The sequence below is a fragment of the Schistocerca americana genome, chromosome X (assembly GCF_021461395.2).
Source record: "Schistocerca americana isolate TAMUIC-IGC-003095 chromosome X, iqSchAmer2.1, whole genome shotgun sequence".
Taxonomy (NCBI): Eukaryota; Metazoa; Arthropoda; class Insecta; order Orthoptera; family Acrididae; genus Schistocerca; species Schistocerca americana.
The window spans coordinates 759,543,386-759,565,705 of NC_060130.1; positions in this window are offsets into that span (position 1 = coordinate 759,543,386).

Here is a 22,320-nt window from a genome sequence, read left to right on the forward strand (position 1 = left end):
CAAAGAGGCAAAAATTATCAAGATTCGGAAAAGGTTAGAATGTATACACAGGCAGTCGGAGGCACACAAATATTCACACTGAACCGAGGGCGCACTTCCTACGTGAGACCGATTCAACATATGCAACACCTTTGTGCTACATTCTTCTTACGGACCAATGTCCACATTAGGAATCAAACTGAAAGATTGAAAAAGCCTTGCGTTCCTTGCTGCGACCCAACAAAACAGTCTTTATAGGACAAAACGCGCGACCAAAAGCTACACAAGGAGCACGTTCACTGAGACTGAATTACAAAAAACTCCCCACTCGGTATGAGACATAGAACCAAGCGGTCTCACTAGTTCACGGATTGTCCATTGAGTGCGGTATCGAAGGAGGCTAAGCAGCGTAGCTGCTGTTCTTGCATTGGCCTCTCTGGTGGTAGTGTTGCCTCTCTTTGCAATTATCATCATGCTACTTCCGTAGATCTCTGAAGTAGGCTACGGCTGAGAGGTCTTCAGTGGCAGGCTGTCTTCTGCCGGAGCGCCACACCTCCTTCACCTCCTTCACCCATTTCTCTGCGACTTGATAGACGTGCTCCCAGTTGTGGGGGGTGAAGATGGCGTGGGCGTTAATCAGTCGCAGCTCCTTCCGAGACACCACCGTGTGCAGCACTCCACAGGTGTGGCGGAGGTCGCACGGGTGGTGAGGAAGGGGAAGATTTGGGATGTCCAGTGGCGTGAAGGGATAAGGGTTGTCCCAGTGTGGGTATGACCCATCCCTTATGGACGCCACAATCTCCTTGAAAACGGGCTGCACGCACTGCGCTCATCTGGGACCGTCAGGCACAGGGGCAGCTCTTCCTTGTTGATGCCTCTTCCTTGTCGGTTGTCGCGACTGTCTCCACAGCGTGAGGCAGAGCAGGCGTGTCGACGTCCATCTCCAGGTGCAGCGCCTTCTGCATTTCATTTCTGCAGGGGGTGGGGTGATGGCCGTCCCCTTAGTCTTGAGAACCCGCAGCTGCTCGCGCAGCTGCTGAAGCTGGCGATGGACAGCTGCTAGCTCGTCCCTGAGTGCAGCCCTTTCGGCTGCAAAGGTGGATTGGAAGCCGGCCATGGCGTCATCTGTGGCGGCTTCGAGGCAGCACGGCTCGCACCATCGCCAGGTCGGGTGGGGGGAGGGGGGTCGGGGCGGCCATCTTGGCGCCAGACACCGCCTCAGGGCGTGTCGTGGCGGAACTCTACAAACCACCCCTCGTGGCTTGGGGCAATTACGAGTGACGTGCAATGCCGCGCACTTCAAGCACGCGACGGCGTTCATGCAAACATTCGCAGTGTGCCCCATTTGCAGGCACTTGTAGCACTGCACCTTCCATTGAGTACGCTTCGGTTGTCGTTTGCGGCCGCGGTTGCTCCCCATCGCGTCGATGAGTAGCTGAGTAACTCCAGCGCGGCTGCCAGCTTGCTTCCCTTGCGTCCAGCCATATCTTGCAGCTAGTGGCCTAGGCGAGCGACTGTAAAGCCGTTGGCACACGGACCGTGCTGTCGAACTTTAACGTTGAGCGTGCCAAGTTCAACGTGCTGCTGAGCGCTGAGGAACGATGTGACTTGTGCATACGGTACGTGGACCCGACGTCGTATGCGTGATCGCAACGCACTCCAGCGGCAGTTGAGGGATGTTTCTTATTCGTAAATCACACTGTTTACTCAACAGGCGCGCGTAAAATTCCCACGTTAGCTCTATTAAAACGCACATTTCCTCCATCGTCCACGAAATGGAAAGTACCATGTCCAATCAATAATAATGCAGGGTTGTAAAAGTTCCGTTACAAACAGTGCGGTACAAATTTGGAATACCTCTCCACATAAGATAAACATTATTTCATCATTCCCACATTTTAGTAAAACCCCAAGGTCAATATTACTTGATCACTGTTCGTATCCAGTAGCAAAATCTTTGCAACATGTGAATTACGAAGCGTAAAAGAAAAAGGAGCAAAATATCTTTATACAAGTAGCGCAAGCTGTCCTGTAGATTAAGCCAATCGAACAAAGTCATCTCTCAAAAAAAGGTGAACTTATATTTACATAACATCAAATATTATAGTATATACTTATATTAAACTAATAATATAAAGTATGAGAACCTAATAAAAACGCGGATGTTAGGAAAAAAATTGGAAGTGGCAAGACGCGAACCACTGACCCAAATCACAGCTCAGTACAGAACAGTTACGCTACCCATTATGCTAAACCAAAAATCGTATTATGTTACCCCTTGCTGAAAATCTTACTCGAAGCTATGTTACTAATTGAAATTCAATTATAACAAATTGACCAAGAACAATGCGTTTTGGGTGGATCTTCAGTGTGTCGTTGCCTTAAAGTAGCCTACTCTCATAACACGCAAGTTACAAAAGTCTTTTACCATGTATATGATTACTTTATTGGAACGAATCACACAGTTAACAACGGGTTTTCCAGTGATTCTCAATTTGCTGGTGCTCAGAAACGGCATATATACATAAAGGCTTGAAATGAATGCCAATATGGCTCCATACAACTCTGTGCTGAAGGGAGACGGCGTGCGTGTGACGTAGGCAGCGTTGTGCCATCTCATTGGTCAACGCTCAGACGCACGCTCAGAATACCTGACATGCCAGATATTGCTCTGCACGTTCGGGAAGACTCCCGAACGTGCTATTCCACGCTATGACGTCAGAAACTCCGCACGCTCAACGCTCAACGTTCGGATGCACGGTCCGTGTGCCGACGGCTTAACGAAGTGAACCGCAGCGAGTTGAGCAGCGGAGTGTGGGTGTGCCCTGTGCGTGCATAGTGCATGCGTAAAGCGCCAAGCGGTTAAATCAACTCACCCTTCTTTGAAGAGACCTTGGCTGCAGACCCTAGAAGAGCTGGAAGCAGACTGCGCATCTTACACTAAAACCCAGAGATGAGACTTCTGCCACCAACCTAAAACCACTGACTTTCACACTAAGGAAACAAACCTCTTTGCCTACCTGAAAACTACAAGCGTTGGCCTTTCTGTAAGACTACCGCTGATTCTCTGCAGCACGCTAAACAACCGTACAGCAAAATGAAACGCACCCACATTCATTCACTCACGCAAGCCAGAGAAATTTGGAATAGGAGAACAAGGGATACACATTTTAGTCGTGAGTTGAGTTACATATAAAAACATGGAAGACTTGTAATGGTGTTATAGACGCATTTTCAAGACTGAAAAGAACCAACATAACAGCCATATGATGATTGCAAATCGAAGAAAGAAATAGGCCATCGCTAGATTGAATCATAGCTCAGTCTTCGCTGGTACGAAATTTAGCAACGAAAACACCCGAGTTGTTCTGCAGGGCCGGCCAAGGTGGCCGAGCGGTTCTAGGCGCTACAGTCTGGAACAGCACGACCGCTACGGTCGCTGGTTCGAATCCTGCCTCGGGCATGGATGTTTGTGATTTCCTTAGGTTAGTTAGGTTTAAGTAGTTCTGAGTTCTAGGGGACTGATGACCTCAGAAGTTAAGTCCCATAGTGCTCGGAGCCATTTGAACCATTTTGGAAAGCAAATAAAATGATAATTAAATGGGACTATAGGACATTTTCATTACCCCAAACGTCCCAGAGAGGACTGTTGCCAACAGTCTTCGAAACAAACATAACTTAAGAAAAAGTTATCGCAACAAGCAAACAGCAGCTCAAAAGAAAAGACAAATCTATAATATTTAAAGGAATTTTCGATAACTTTAGTCAGTAATTGTGACCTCATGTGGTCCACAAAACAAACAGTTGGTTTACCATTAAATAATTAAAGATAAATGAAATGTATGACTTTGAAAGTTTACATCATATCGCCCAACTCATTGCAATAACAAACTTGAGATATCATCTTGAATATTGTTTTAAACAGTTATTAAAAGTGATTATTATAAGGTGATCACTACTTGTGTCCTGATCATCATACTCAATGCAAGAGCAAAATTAATAGCATTTCATATAAGATTTCAAAGAGAAAACATGAAATGTATGTGACAAAACATACCTCTGTCGGTCATCAAAGCAAACATTTGAAACTAAACTGGTTAACAATATTCAACGCAAAATCATAATTAACACTGAAACATACATAATGTTGTTGTTGTGGTCTTCAGTCCGAAGACTGGTTTGATGCAGTTCTCCATGCTACCCTATCCTGTGCAAGCATCATCATCTCCCAGTACTTACTGTAACCTACATCCTTCTGAATCTGCTTAGTGTATTCATCTCTTGGTTTCCCTCTACTATTTTTACCCTCCACGCTGCCCTCCAATGCTAAATTTGTGATCCCTTGATGCCTCAAAACATGTCCTACCAACCGGTCCCTTTTTCTTGTCACATTGTGACACAAACTCGTCTTCTCCCCAATTCTATTCAATTCCTCCTCATTAGTTATGTGATCTACCCATCTAATTTTCAGCATTCTTCTGTAGCACCACATTTCGAAAGCTTCTATTCTCTTCTTGTCCAAACCATTTATCGTCCATGTTTCACTTACATACATGGTTACGCCCCATACAAATACTTTCAGAAACGACTTCCTGACACTTAAATCTACACTCGATGTTAACAAATTTCTATTCTTTAGAAACGCTTACCTTGCCGTTGCCAGACTACATTTTGTATCCTCTCTACTTCGACCATCATCAGTTATTTTGCTCCCCAAATAGCAAAACTCCTTTACTACTTTAAGTGTCTCATTTCCTAATCTAATTCCATCAGCATCACCCGACTTAATTCGACTACATTCCATTATCCTCGTTTTGCTTTTGTTGATGTTCATCTTATACCCTCCTTTCATGACACTGTCCATTCCGTTCAACTGCTCTTCCAAGTCCTTTGCTGTCTATGACAGAATTACAATGTCATCAGCGAACCTCAAAGTTTTTATTTCTTCTCCATGGATTTTAATACCGACTCCGAATTTTTCTCTTGTTTCCCTTACTGCTTGCTCAATATACAGATTGAATAACATCTGGGAGAGGCTACAACCCTGTCTCACTCCTTTCCCAACCACTGCTTTCCTTTTATGTCCCTCGACTCTTATTACTGCCATCTGGTTTCTGTACAAAATGTAAATAGCCTTTCACTCCCTGTATTTTACCGCTGCCATCTTTAGAATTTGCAAGAGAGTATTCCAGTCAAATTGTCAAAAGCTTTCTCTAAGTCTACAAATGCTAGAAACGTAGGTTTGCCTTTCCTTAATCTTTCTTGTAAGATAAGTCGTAAGGTCAGTATTGCCTCACGTGTTTCAGTATTTCTACAGAATCCAAACTGATCTTCCCCAAGGTCGCCTTCTACCAGTTTTTCCATTCGTCTATAGAGAATTCGTGTTAGTATTTTGCAGCTGTGACTTATTAAACTGATAGATCGGTAATTTTCACACCTGTCAACACCTGCTTTCTTTAGGATTGGAATTATTATATTCTTCTTGAAGTCTGAGGGTATTTCGCCTGTCTCACACATCTTGCTCACCAGATGGTAAAGTTTTGTCAGGACTGGCTCTCCCAAGGACGTAAATAGTTCTAATGGAATGTTGTCTACTTCCGGGGCCTTGTTTCGACTCAGGTCTTTCAGTGCTCTGTCAAACTCTTCACATACATAATATACAGGTATACAAAATGTACAGGTTTACAAAAAACACAATACTACAAGATTAAACTCGCGAGTGTGCGGTCAGACAAGAAAATATTACGCTGGTGGTTTGTAAGCATGACGTCGCAACTTTCGTTGATACTTTGTTTACCATCATAGCTAGTTTCAAGCCTTAACACACTAAAAACATAGGTGCCATGACAGATTATCTCAAGGCAATCACATATCCATATTAGGCGGCGAGCAACACAAAAAAAACACTTGCATTTCACTGACTGTGCGGTGACATAAGCGCACGCTGCAGTCCCACAGAATGAAGGATATCAGTGGTGGAACTCCTCCCACCGGAACAGCTGTCACCATGCATCACTAGTAGTGGAACTAACTTCGTATGGGTGCATTTTGTTAGAGCAGGTTGCTTATATCAGGGGCAGGTATGCACTCAGTGGAAAACCTATTGTTCCTCATTGATTGGCAGGTACTTTCCCTATTGTTCTGCTAAAAGGATCCTTCCTTTTGATTGACAGGCACTTAACCTATTGTTTCCCCACCCTCTCTCCCTTCCCCCACTTCTCAGGAAACCTCTCCCTTCGCTGCTACAGGTACACGTTCAGGTCTGAGTTATTGGAATAGCCCCTCTGACTCTTATCAATTTGATTGACTAGTTAATTAAATTGATCAATTAATTAACCTCTCCCCTTCTGGTAAACCCTTTCCCATCCCACCCTCCCTCCAGGAAACTGACAGGAAAGAGACTCAGTTGATCAGTCATTTCGATGGAATTCGATTGTAGTGTATGGAATGTTGTTTAAACAAATTAGATAATGTATAGGATATTGTTTATTTATTTATGGTAATGTATGGAATGTAATTTATTTATTTAGTTATGAATTTGTCCTGAAAACAATTGCTGTATATGGAATATTGTTTAAACAGTTTAGACAATGTGTGGAATATTGTTTATTTAAACAATTTAGGGTATTCAAGTCACTGTATGGAATATAGTTTATTTACATATTTAAAGAATTTTTCAGTTAATCAATCACCAGCCCCACCACCATGTCCCCGCACCCTTGACCATTCCCCTCTCACTTTCCCCTCCTCTACCTGGATATTAGCGGCTCTGCGGTAGAGAGGAAGCAGCTCATGACAGGAAATTAAAGGGTATATTGTTTATTTATAAAAACAATCAGTTTGTGGTGGTTGGATTTCTCTTGCTCATCATTCTTTGCTGTTTGGAAACATGTAGGTCTTGTAAGAAGTAATTACCTGGGCAAAACATGTTGCATAGCCTAATGTTCGGCACTGTATTTTGGGTGTCATAACCTAATGTTCGCCCCATTGTCGGCACTTAACCTATTGTTTTGTTAAGTGGTTTCCAATGCCTTCCCCATTACATTAAACAATTGTACCGCATTTAATACCAAATTAAGTAATCAGTTATGCTCTCCCACATTTTATGGTACACTTTTTGAATTTCACATGCTTCTGTTCGCCATTTCTGCCGCATTCTCCTTTGTCACCCACCCCTTTACACTATTGTACTGTGTTTTACACAAAAATTATGCAAATTAACCTAGTGTTCTGCACTTCTCCTGCTGTTCTGCTCCATATCACCCACTCACGCCACACTCGCCTTAACTATTGTACCATTAACACCACACTGATATATAAAAAATTTATGCAAATTAATTAAATCAATAAACTTCACATGTATGGGGTGTTTTTTTTTAATTCGCAGTGTCCTATTGGTCAGTGAAATCGATGGAATATAGTTTAAACAAAAGAACACTGGTAAAAAACACATCCCGCCACCCGATGTTCGATGCTGACGCCATCGACTCCGCACATGTCCCCAGGAGGTGGGGTGCACCATCGACCCCTGCAAAGTGATGATGCGGCTGTCAACTGTCGAGCCATGCAAAGGTGTCCGTTCAGGTCCCACAAGGCTGAGGTGGTGGCATCCCTTTCGTACTTGACACCCGAGAAATTCCTGTCGAAATACGTATTCACCTAGGCACCGTTGCTGGCGAGATTAAGCAGAGCTGTGGGTCCAGTGCTATAGAAATCTGTTCCAATGATTTCCAGAATAGCACAGGGTGCATTGTTCCTAGCGATCATAATGGGACATGCAAGCTGTGTCTAGCTGTGCACACGTGTTTACCTGCCCAGCATCGCTGATGCATCGCCGCATTATGTTCATCCAGCTGTCAACATACATCTCAGAAACGTTAAACGTTCTCACTCGTAAAAGCCTTCATCATGTCTGTGCACACTCACGAAAACACCATTAATCATGGAAAGAGAGAACTGTCTAAGCACAGGTGGGGGAAATCAGAACAATTACCCAAATAGAATTTGAAGCACTGTCCTACATAAGAGAAAGCGGGTATTTTTGGTATCCTACAGCTACTGGTCTGGAGATGTCCTAATGCCACAGTGGTGGATAAGTGACGACATCCTCGCCAGAGATGGATGGTCTGCTTCAGTTTGTATTTGAACACTTGCTTTCTCAGAACTTTCTGTAGAAACCTTCCCTCCACCTTGTTCGAATCAGTTTGTTGATGCTCCTACATCCTGGCATGAAGGATGTCTTATGAATGCATGGAGGATTATGAATGGCTCTTATTGAATTTATCGGCCGAATTACTGATACCGCTGGTGTGGAAGCACTATCTGCCTTTTTTTCCTTTGTGCAGATGAGACTTTCAACGGCATAAAACTATTTTGTGCAGATCACCATATTGCACCAACAATTAAACCATGCAAAGTGGCCTACAGTTCTTACTCAATCACACTGCTCTGCCACTGAGGACAGGAGCTCGAATACTAGGGTGTGAAGCTGATCTTCAACCCGGTAATACACTCCTGGAAATGGAAAAAAGAACACATTGACACCGGTGTGTCAGACCCACCATACTTGCTCCGGACACTGCGAGAGGGCTGTACAAGCAATGATCACACGCACGGCACAGCGGACACACCAGGAACCGCGGTGTTGGCCGTCGAATGGCGCTAGCTGCGCAGCATTTGTGCACCGCCGCCGTCAGTGTCAGCCAGTTTGCCGTGGCATACGGAGCTCCATCGCAGTCTTTAACACTGGTAGCATGCCGCGACAGCGTGGGCGTGAACCGTATGTGCAGTTGACGGACTTTGAGCGAGGGCGTATAGTGGGCATGCGGGAGGCCGGGTGGACGTACCGCCGAATTGCTCAACACGTGGGGCGTGAGGTCTCCACAGTACATCGATGTTGTCGCCAGTGGTCGGCGGAAGGTGCACGTGCCCGTCGACCTGGGACCGGACCGCAGCGACGCACGGATGCACACCAAGACCGTAGGATCCTACGCAGTGCCGTAGGGGACCGCACCGCCACTTCCCAGCAAATTAGGGACACTGTTGCTCCTGGGGTATCGGCGAGGACCATTCGCAACCGTCTCCATGAAGCTGGGCTACGGTCCCGCACACCGTTAGGCCGTCTTCCGCTCACGCCCCAACATCGTGCAGCCCGCCTCCAGTGGTGTCGCGACAGACGTGAATGGAGGGACGAATGGAGACGTGTCGTCTTCAGCGATGAGAGTCGCTTCTGCCTTGGTGCCAATGATGGTCGTATGCGTGTTTGGCGCCGTGCAGGTGAGCGCCACAATCAGGACTGCATACGACCGAGGCACACAGGGCCAACACCCGGCATCATGGTGTGGGGAGCGATCTCCTACACTGCCCGTACACCACTGGTGATAGTCGAGGGGACACTGAATAGTGCACGGTACATCCAAACCGTCATCGAACCCATCGTTCTACCATTCCTAGACCGGCAAGGGAACTTGCTGTTCCAACAGGACAATGCACGTCCGCATGTATCCCGTGCCACCCAACGTGCTCTAGAAGGTGTAAGTCAACTACCCTGGCCAGCAAGATCTCCAGATCTGTCCCCCATTGAGCATGTTTGGGACTGGATGAAGCGTCGTCTCACGCGGTCTGCACGTCCAGCACGAACGCTGGTCCAACTGAGGCGCCAGGTGGAAATGGCATGGCAAGCCGTTCCACAGGACTACATCCAGCATCTCTACGATCGTCTCCATGGGAGAATAGCAGCCTGCATTGCTGCGAAAGGTGGATATACACTGTACTAGTGCCGACATTGTGCATGCTCTGTTGCCTGTGTCTATGTACCTGTGGTTCTGTCAGTGTGATCATGTGATGTATCTGACCCCAGGAATGTGTCAATAAAGTTTCCCTTTCCTGGGACAATGAATTCACGGTGTTCTTATTTCTATTTCCAGGAGTGTGTATCACGGCGTACTGTGTTGATGTAGTAAACATACAATTCGTATCCTGCACCATACAAAATCGCTCCTTTGACATCATTTGTATAGCTATCGACTGCCAGACACTCGTACATATACTGCGAAGACAGACAGCATAAGCACACGCACCGTAGGTATACTCCTCGGTGCACTAAATATTTCTAGCGAAGTCAGTCGGTCATCCACTGCCGATGCGTGTCCAGAGTGCCAGCACTGGAAGATAGTCACTCTCAGAACTGTTGTACAAAGGCTGTGTCGGTTCCCCTCAGCACAATGACGTCACTGTTTCTGGTCCCAACCTGTTTTCTTGCTTTCTTTTCTACACTCATCTCCAGACTCTGGGATTACAAGAACATATGTAATTTCGCATGGTTTGTCAGAGTATCATACCATTTTCGCAATTCTTCTCAATATCAAACACATAGCAATATCGCTTGCATAGCAGTAACACTCGCGTGACATAATTCCGAAGATATAGACTGAAAATTATTTCTCTAGAAACCCAAAACTTTAGCGAGGCGGAGCGTGCACTAAACCATTTAGTAACTAGAAACTTATCCTGTCTGTGAAGACCTGCACGTGAAAACTCGAAAAAAATAGAGGAAAATGATATTTCCACTCACGGATACTGATGTCGGTGATATAACTGATTCCAAATCATCCCTATAATCTACAAAGTCAACTAAGGTGTTTCTCATGACTAGAGAACTAGCAAACATGTCTTCCACCTGTCTTTCACCTGCTAGATGCACACACCACAATCGATGTTCCCTCAACTAAATAAAGGCACTTAATGTGTAGAAGCAGTCAACAAGACAATTTACATGGGAGGGAATAATGGTACAGCATAAACACACGTCCATACCGAATCTTCTCAAATTTCCAAGCGATCACGAAGCTGTCCAACACATAGTAAGTATTAGTTCGCTATTTTGCTGTCTAGAGGGCGATACGGTTAAGTCTGCTACACCCCAACAGGCCTCTCCATTCGGGCAGCTCCTACCATTAGCTGGAAACATGAATCATTCCCGCCACACGTCACCGGCGCTCCATGCCAAGCACACATATAGAGAATCCTCCTAGGAAAACCAGCCACATTTATATTTTATCCCTGTTCTTACAATTAAATATTACGATCACGGTCTCAAATGGACGACATTCGACAGTGAGAGAAGTATTGGAAATACACCCTACTGACAGCCATGGCTCTGGAAATAGAAATATCTGTACCATTCTTATGACTTTGCTGTCACAGTATTCCATATCAAATCCATCCCTTCCTTACAACTGGATATAGTAATTTCCTTTGCATGTATCGGAACACAAACACATACTTTGCAAGCCTGATTCTCAAGACGAACTTATCCCACACCCCCTACTACTAAGTATAATACTCTGCCAATAACTGATTGCTGGCGACACGAAATAATACTGAGAAAAAAATTAGCGATAGGTGGACATGTCTTCTCATAAGTTTTTCCTGCGAGTGCTGCCACTGTTTCTTTGAAAGAGAGGTGTAATCGTCTTACAAACCGCCAGATGTTAAAAAACACGAACGCAACGACCATATTACTATCACAAGCAGTCTTGATTCTATGGGTGCATACAAGTATCCAGTTAAAAGCTATACCCACTTTATAAATCGACTTATGGTATTACCTCTGAATGAATTAGTATTTCCAGACAAATACCACGACACTGAATATAGACAGTGATCGCCAGAGTGTATATTATCAGACCAACGGTGCAGTTACCCGTAGCTCATAATGCAATCTCGTGATAAAATCACGGAATTTTGGAAGTTATTCAGCTAAGGAACGTGGTATGAAACCGGTATTTGCAACTTCCTCATGCCTCCGCTAGATATTTCTGCAGGATTTGTAACATATTCTGTCTTGATGCCATGTCAGAGGTTCTGTGATATATCCAGTGGGTTATAGGCGAAGGTTGATTGAGAAGGATCACAAACCATAGATGATTGAAGTAAAATGCACACAGGTTGTTCAGATCTCTAGTGTTACACTCTCCAGTAGAAATGCCGTCTGGGATTAGGAATCAAGTCTTTCCATTCAACCACATACCTGCATTGGATCCTATGGAGAAGTCCTTTAATGATTGCTGTCACTAGTGAATCATATTTCTGGCACTCTCATATCTCGAAACGAGTCTCCTTTCTCGAACCTATCAGCTACAGTAAAATTTTAGATACTCCTTATGTCTTCTACAACTGCTGCCATTTCTTCAGCTTTGCGCAGATGATCGTAACAATTTAAGTTGGAGCTGAGAAGAAGTTGGAGAGAGCTATATCCACCACCTTCTGGAACCCATGTAGAAGCAGGCTAAGCTGAGTTACTGTGACACAACAGTGTATTGACCATTCGAAGGAAATGGAAACTGGGAGAAGGATGAGGATTTTGCTACTGCACTGTGGTGCGTCCCAAAACTACATACAAGTACTACAGATCCACGTCCCTCAGGGCCCATTCATGTCTATTGTCCAACATGCTATCTTCATTATTCTGTACCATCCAACAGAGAAAAATTACGAACTATAAGGCTCCACTAACTTCATCTGATAGAGATCTCGATACGATTTTTACCGCATCTCTCTCCTCCCATATATCAAAAATAAATACCATCTGCATGCCGGCATAGAACATATGTAACGATTCTATTAAATATACAGCTTTTGACTAACGGTGTTCTTGCGAGTGTGCACAGACATGATGAAGGCTTTTAGTGGTGAGAACATTTAACGCTTCTGAGATGTATGTTGACAGCTGCATGAACATTTTGCGGCGATGTGTCAGCCACACTGAGCAAGTAAGCATGCATGCACAGCTAGACACAGCTTGCATGTCGCGTTAGGAGTCGACGGCATTGGGGTCAGGCATCGGGGGGCAGGATGCGTTTTTTATTAGCGATCTTTTGTTTGAACTATATTCTTTCGATTTCACTGACCAATAGGATGCTGCAAATTAAAAAAAAAAACAGACTACCCCATCGATGTGAAGAACATCGATTTAATTCTACATCTACATCTACACTGATACTCCGCAAGCCACCCAACGGTGTGTGGCGGAGGGCACTTTACGTGCCACTGTCATTACCTCCCTTTCCTGTTCCAGTCGCGTATGGTTCGCGGGAAGAACGATTGTCTGAAAGCCTCCGTGCGCGCTCTAATCTCTCTAATTTTACATTCGTGTTCTCCTCGGGAGGTATAAGTAGGGGGAAGCAATATATTCGATACCTCATCCAGAAACGCACCCTCTCGAAACCTGGCGAGCAAGCTACACCGCGATGCAGAGCGCCTCTCTTGCATAGTCTGCCACTTGAGTTTATTAAACATCTCCGTAACGCTATCACGGTTACCAAATAACCCTGTGACGAAACGCGCCGCTCTTCTTTGGATCTTCTCTATCTCCTCCGTCAGACCGATCTGGTACGGATCCCCACTGATGAGCAATACTCAAGTATAGGTCGAACGAGTGTTTTGTAAGCCACCTCCTTTGTTGATGGACTACATTTTCTAAGCACTCTCCCAATGAATCTCAACCTGGTACCCGCCTTACCAACAACTAATTTTATATGATCATTCCACTTCAAATCGTTCCGCACGCATACTCCCAGATATTTTACAGAAGTAACTGCTACCAGTGTTTGTTCCGCTATCATATAATCATACAATAAAGGATCCTTCTTTCTATGTATTCGCAATACATTACATTTGTCTATGTTGAGGGTCAGTTGCCACTCCCTGCACCAAGTGCCTATCCGCTGCAGATCTTCCTGCATTTCGCTACAATTTTCTAATGCTGCAACTTCTCTGTATACTACAGCATCATCCGCGAGAAGCCGCATGGAACTTCCGACACTATCTACTAGATCATTTATATATATTGTGAAAAGCAATGGTCCCATAACACTCCCCTGTGGCACGCCAGAGGTTACTTTAACGTCTGTAGACGTCTCTCCATTGATAGCAACATGCTGTGTTCTGTTTGCATTAATTTTTTATATGGTGTTAGCGGTACAATAGTTAAAGGGAGGGTGTGCATGAGTGGTTGACATGGAGCAGAACATCAGGTAAAATGCAGAACACTAGGTTAATTTGCATAATTTTTATGTTAAACGCAGTACAATAGTTTAAGGGGGTGGGTGACAAAGAAGAATGCGTCAGAAATGGCGTACAGAAGCACATGAAATTCGAAAAGTGTACAAAAAAATGGTGGGAGGACAAACTGATTACTTAATTTGGTATCAAATGCGGTACAATAGTTTAAGAAAATGGGGATGACACGAAAAACCGCTTAACAGAACAATAGGTTAAGTGCTGACAAAGGGCCTAACATTAGGTTATGACACCCAGAGTATAGTGCCGAACATTAGGCTATGCAACATGTTTTCCCCATGTAATTACTTCTTACAAGATCTACATGTATCCAAACAGCAGAGAATGATGAGCAAGAGAAATCCAACCCCCACAAACTGATTTTTTTTATAAATAAACAATATACGCTTGAATTTCCGGTCATGAGCTCCTTCCTCTCCACTGCAGAGCCGCCAATTTCCTGGTAGAGGAGGGGAAAGTGAGAGGGGAGGGGGCGAGGGGAACGCGGACAGGGTGGCGGGCGTGGTGATCAATTTCCTGAAAAATTATTTAAATAAATAAATAAACTATATTCCCTACACTCTCTTGAATCCCCTAAATTGTTTAAATAAACAATATTCTACACATTGTCCAGACAAATTCATAACTACATAAATAAACTAAATTTCACACATTGCCATAAATAAATAAATAATATTCTATACATTGTCTAAATTGGTTAAACAATATTCCATACACTACAATAGAATTTCCTCCAAATGACTGATCAACTGAGCCATTTTCCCATCAATTTCTGGGAGGGTGGGTGAGAGGGGAGTGGGTTTACAAGAGGGGGAGAGGTTAATTAACTGATCAATTTAATTAAATAGTCAATCAAATTGATAAGAGTCAGAGGGGCTATTCCAATAACTCAGACCTGGATATGTACCTGTAACAGCGGGGGGAGAGGTTTCCTGAGAATTGGGGGGTGGAAGAGAGGGTGGGGGGGAACAATAGGTTAAGTGCCTGTCAATCGAAAAGGAAGGATCCTTTTATCAGAACAATAGGTAAAGTACCTGTCGATCAAAGCAGAACAATAGATGAAGTACCTGTCAATCAAAGGTTTTCCCCTTAGTGCATACGTGCCCCTCATATAGGCAACCCACATTAACAAAATGTACTCATACTAAGCTTGTTCCACTACTACCACTGTCCATGTGCCACAGCTACTTGGCAGTTCACAACCTCACAGAAGTACTCCATCGTGGCTGGTGTCAATTCCTCTGCTCAGACATCTTCCTGCCTGAGGGACTCGAAAATGGTTCTTCTGTTAGCACCGCCCTCAGCAAGCAAGGAATGTCGACCACGACTGTATTTCTTCTGAAAGTCAGGGTGACACTTCAGGCTTCATACCATCATCATCATCGTTTGCGCGCTGCTCGGTTGGTAGAGCCATTCAACGTTCATGTGGACAACCCCACGTGAAGAAGCCACTAATAAACTCTTCTTCGTGCCTTCCCTCAGCGAGCAGGGAACGTGCACTTCAGGTGCAATTTGGTAGCAGTTGGCTGCACAGCTCTGTTCTTGTAACATGGGCAGGCCCCGGTGCCACGAAACTCAGTGAAACCATCTTCCTGAGATGGTTGCATCTGAATAGACCAGGAGCCATGCCATCATCAGACAGTATTAATGTTTTTAGGTCGTGCCTTGGACATTGCCTAAATTTTGCTTGCGTGTATGCGAGCGACGCTCCTCTGAGTCATGCTAACCCAGCACCTCGTGCCTGCGCCTGGCCTGGTTCAGCGACCAGTGCGAAGCTCTGCCACGCCACGCCATCTGCACTGACAGACAGTCTGGGATTGGGGGAAAACCAGAATCCACTCCTCTCTGGCGTGGAAACAGCTGTGACTGCTCGCTACACCACTAGTTCACAGTTGATAGCAAGGCTCGGCAATACCTGCTGTTGCAGCAAGTCCCGTACTTCCTGTTGTGCAGGCTCACTAGGCAGCCCAGCGATTTTGTGCCCACTTAATAGCTGTACTCACAGAGACATTCAAACAAAATGATGCATATATTACAAAAAAAAATCTGCAGAAATTCCTGCTACTGACTTCTACATGAAGAATTGCCCAAAAATGGGTTTACAAAAAGGGCCTTCTTAATAATATAAAAAATAAGAAAACTCACATGATCAATTATTACACATTAGGATTAGTTTTAACGATAAAAGGAAATGAATTTAACTTGTAAGAAATTATTTCAGTGATTAAGAATTTCACTGAGCAAAAAAAATTACCTAAGGTCCCTTCACAAGAGCGACATGATACTCAAAATTCGAACAACAAAGATACTTCTTATACAACATTGATACAGCATTACATACATTGAGTAAAGGGGCAGGACAGGTCTTGTACAAGACTTGATAAGGAAACGGAGAAGATTTGGTGACGCTACCAACTAAAAACACAAAAACCTACAAACACAAAACTTCATCTACTACTAACTGCATTCCCACACACAATCTACAGAATTTGTACTAGTCACCACAAACATATAGAACGACTATGATACCCACACATAAAAACATATTTTTCCCTACTTAATACCCATATTGCTACTCTTTGACTGCTTCTCCATGTTTTGGAGTACACGTTTGGTGATCTGTGGAAAATTTCTGTGAAGTGTTTTATATGAACATCTCACAATAGAAGTTATGGTTAATAAGAAACAGAAGGTTCATACAAGTCATACCTGTAACCATATGGTGACAGTGTTTAGGCATCAGATTGATCTATAACGAAGTAGTGAGCATAAAATAGAAATCAAAGACACGTTATCCTATAAGTAAACACACAAAAGATTGTCACTAAAAAATCAAATCATTGCCCATGGCCATAATTTCTCATCTTACTAATTGTCATACGATAGCCACAACCATTGCACCATTACTCACCACGTGTCACCAGGGATACTCACATACCTTCACGTCATTTCACTCTTTAGGTTGTTACCTTGATTATTTACCAAACATGAAATTGGATGAGATTAAAATGTGTTTCATTTTTCATCTTCCAGGGCTTCCATATTCTGATTTCCTTAAATGTACCTAGTACAGTAGTAGGTGGTGGCGAATTACAACTTGTAATCATCTTATAATGTGGCACCACTGAAAATCAAACACTATTAGTCTCACTTCATACACAAATCCATCAACCTACAAGTCGTCAAATCGTCCCATAAACATCGCAGTACATTTGCAAGTCTCACAAAATCATCCCCACCTAGAGGAAATAAATACACTAGAACTGAAATTTATCATAAACAACCACCTTCCAACCATTTAATCGCCACGCAACCACACTATATACCTTTTCACTCATGAGAAAAAAAATATCTTAGTGTGAGAGAAAGCGCCTCATCTGACCCTCATAGCCATTCATACTCCGATGTCATAAAATTACCCAACAAAACCCTTTTCTGCTGAAAAGAAGATACAACAGCAAACATATTGAGGAACCCTTCACAGTTCAAGTGTAGCATTCTTCTTTGTCGCTTTCCTGTAGTATATTGACAAAAAATTGGATTTGCAGAAGTTCGAAGGTTTGATCTTTTTGTATAAATTATAATCAAAACAATGAACACGTTTGAGTTATCGCTTTGTTGATATATTTTTGAAATCATTTCACAGATTTTCTCTAACACTTTTTCTTTGAGGTTCACAATTATAAAAAAAAATTATTGAGCATTGTTGTTTATACTAATTGGCAACACTCACCCGACTTTGATCACATGTGGCCATACACCACTTCCTTCGTCAGACTACCCCATGGCAACTAACTTACTTTACCCACTGACACTCCATAGATTGTTAAATATGAAGATAACGACACACTCGTCAAAGATTACTAAATTTCTCCATGCTTACATACCTCTCTGGCATTTACATTCAGCAAAATAATAAAGACAATTTTTTGTAAGAAATATTATCAAAATTTACAACAATTAAAAAAGGGTATCGCAAAATGCGTGATAAAACATTTTTTTACTGGAAATCACATTTTTTGCATACAACATGATGTAGTCAGACCAGTTTCATTACAGGATGCATAATGTTGCATGCTTGTACAAAGTCTTTGAATATGCCACATTAAACAGTCAACATCATTGTGACACTGTATTCCTTACCCACATGCGTCTTTTCGGATATACCTTCGGCTCGCATTTCATTTTTATAGATGGCAATGTGTGATCAGACGAAGGACCTGTTGAAATGAGAGGATATTTTGTGAAGGAACTAGTCTGTCCATTTTCTCAACTTAAATCCCACTGGATACGTGTGGGTTATGTTGGGGAGACGTATTGCAGCATGCCCACATGCACCAACGAACATAAAGCAGTTGTCAACCACGCTGGTCGCAGAGCATGCATTGCCATCCATGGTAGTTACACACCCTATTAAGAACCATGCCCCATCTTTCATAATGTCGAAGGTACCATCATGAATTGTGGTGACTACAGTGAACTTATTGTCTTTGAACAAAAGTGTCTGTTCACCTGATTGCATTTTTCTTTCAGTCATCTTCTGTACTATACTGTGGCAGATGTACGGTCCAAGGTTCATCGAGTTTGTTAGCTGGCAGTGGCACATCGTGTGAATGTTACATTCACTCTCAAGTTTTGCACCCTAGGGTATTTTTTCTATCGTATACAACTTGCCCAAAAAATGCAATTGAGTATCATTTCCATTTAAAAATGCCGGTACAGCTGACAAAACTTGGTTTGCTGATGGAGATGACTGATTTATTTACTGACACTGTAACAACCTACTATTTGCAATCGGTTGTATTCTCAAAAGTGTTGAAGATGAATCACAATTTGTATTAAATTAGTTTTTTTTCCTAATGTGTGACAACATAAGATAACAAATGATTTTTGCTGCAAGTCAAAGTTAACTGTGACTTGTGTGAATTTTTGAAAACATGATTTATTGTTTGAAAATTAAATTTATATCTAGTGTACAGGAGAGAGAGAGAGAGAGAGAGAGAGAGAGAGAGAGAGAGAGAGAGAGAGAGAAATTGAAATTTGATAGTATCATTTGTTTTAGTGAAAAGTGTAACACAGAGAGATGAAATTTGCTGATGAGGGAGTAAATTATTTGGCATAAATAACGAAACAATGATCTACCAGTTACATAAAAGAAATTAAATATATTTTATGCAACTGCTTGCCTATTGTTTTGATGTACACTACAATTGCTGAGGATGGACAAAATACTTAGTATATTGGATAGACATTTTCTTTTTCTGTAGTATAAAACATATGATAGAGAGAGAGAGAGAGAGCGAGAGAGAGAGAGAGAGAGAGAGAGAGAGAGAGAGAGAGAATTTTATGTTTTTATATATTTTTGGTAAATAATACTGGTGTGAAAATACAGCAACTTTTGATGCTGTGTGTGTGTGTGTGTGTGTGTGTGTGTGTGTGTGTGTGTGTGTGTGTGTGTGTGTGTGTGTGTGTGTGTGAGTGAGTGGGTGGGTGGGTGGGTGGGTGTGAGTTGTGATGAGTAGTGTCAATTCACACACTGAAGGTGACACCTACATATGGTAATTTTTTTATAGAAATACTGGAAAATTGGCAATACATTTCTGAATTTTGATAAAAACATGCACACAATTCCTGGATAGTTTTGTAAGAGAATGATGACATAGCCTATGTAAGGGGCACAATATTTGACAAACATTTTTTTAAAGTGAAATATGAATTACAGAGTTGTGTGTGCTGATTTTGCACAATTCAATTTTATTTGATATCGTTAAATATGGCGTCATTTTCATGCAATTCGAATGAAGTTTGTGTATTTTTTATATATTGTAGTACTGGTTAATATATTTGAACATAACGCTATTTTTACACAATTCAAGTGAAGCATACATAATTTTTAGAAATATTGACTGTTGGAAAAATGACACTGAACACTGTGCCATTTTATTTAATTCATGTGAAAATTTTATGATATAGAAATACTACAGTATTGGTAAATATCTTTGAACATGGCGCAGTTCTACACAATTCAGGTGAAGCTTATGTAGTTTCTTTGGAAATACTCTAGCATTTATAATACATATTTTGGACATGATGCCATTTAATGGAATTAAAATGAAGGTTATGTATTTTTCTGGCATGGAAAATACTGTAGTGTTGTCAAATTTCTTTGATCATGGCGTCATTTTTACGTAATTCAAATTAAACCCACATCATTTGACAGCTATATTGCGACTGACTATTTTATATTAATAGCAGCAAAAATAATATGCTATGTTTGGCTATTATTGGAGAGAGGAGGGGACGGGGTCAAAGCTTTTGGTAGTAATATTTTGAGGAAATACTTATGCTCCCTCCAGAAAGGCTCAATACTTGCACTAATGGACATTGATTTTATCAAACTATGATTATGAAACAGTTTTGAGATACACATCTCAGTTCAAGAACACAGACTTGGTATCACGATTACCAAAAAGGACAGGATAAAAATTTTGACTCTTATGCTGATGTACCTCTCACTTTGGGTATCATCAGTCAAGACAGGGTTGAAAATTTTTCATAAAATGCCAACATGGTAGAAAAACTTGTGCAAAGGATCCCATATTATCCAAAGTAAAATAGTATACTGAATTTCAGTGGCCTTTAGATAAAATATTGAACAGTCAGTTAGGAATTAAAACATACTAACACATCAGACATGCTGTCATTGTCTACAAAGTTGTCATTTTGGCACATATCAAATCAGAAGAGATGAATGGTAATTCCAGAAATGCTAAAACTAAAAGCACCTCAAATGCTGCAGCAATGCCACTGGAGTATTCTACATATCAAACGCATTGCCACAGGGCATTACTATTGGAAAAACGTAGATAAAGATATGGAAATGATGTTTCAAAATGACACTTAAGCCAAAAATACCAGTCAGCATTCCTGCAGTAATATTTTGTGTGCCGACAAGCATCAGAACACTAGTCGCATTTACACATGGATGGGATTTAGTAAGCTACTGGCTGATTTTTGTTAACACTGAAAAGAGAAAAACGTGAAGGGTACTGTTATATCTGTGTAATACGAGTTTTCATGTATTTGTTATGCAAGTGCAAATAAATCTTTAGAATGCTAAAACTCAAAGTGTTTGGCACTATGTTGTTGTATGTGTCTCTTAGGAACTATGTTTTGTAAATCTTTTATAGGCTGCTTTAAATAAATACTCTTAAAAACTGCTATGGTACATTTTCTAAATTTCTATATGTAATACATATAATCTATAACTTCTATAAAAACAAAACTATCACGATTTTTCCAAAACGAAGGGTTACCAAAATCAGTAGTTAAAGAAAATGGCTTTTAGTTTTCTGTAAGCGAAATGGCATATCACGTTTCAAAACTGCACGATTTCGTTCTGAAGCAAATGGACACACTGAAATACAGTTACACTAGAACGGCGGAAGGGGTCAAAATGAGCCCTGTCGTATACTTTTCGTTCATTGTCATATGTAATTTATTTACTTTGTTAATGAAATTATATGGCTTTTTCAAAGTTTTTCTCCTCTTTTTGAAGATGTTTTAGTATTTACAAAATATTTTAATTTTCTTCGCCATTTCATTCAGTATACCTAGAATGGTGGAAGGGCTCAATTTGACCTCACTGTAAATTCTCTTCTGAATAAGTAAATTATCCAGCAATACAGTGGCAACAGTGAGCAGCAGGGGCGGCTCCTGTATAGGTTTGCAAGTTTGCGCTACCCCCAAGTAATAATTTTGTTCCACTGTCTTTGCCTTCTGAGCGTTCTATACTAGTCGAGAAGTAGCGCTCCGTTTATCTCTTTTGAAATGCCTGAGCTCCAAACGCCGAACGCAGCGGAGTTGGACGGAATGTTCCGACGGTGACAGGGAGTTGCACTGTGGCTGCAAACGTGGTTCAAAATGGTTCAAATGGCTCTGAGCACTATGGGACTTAACTTCTGAGGCCATTAGTCCCCTAGAACTTAGAACTACTTAAACCTAAGGACATCACACACACCCATGCCCGAGGCAGGATTCGAACCTGCGACCGTAGCGGTCGCGCGGTTCCATACTGTAGCGCCTAGAACCGCTCGGCCACCCCGACCGGCTGCAAACGTGGACTTGGGTGTCTCAGAGAGGGTGTGGGTTGCGGGGACATCACTGTACTCGTATGCGGGCCTTGTGTGTATAAACACCTCACTGGGCCACCCTGCCAGCCGTAGGAAGAAGGCCCGAACTCTTCCGAAGGGAAACGGA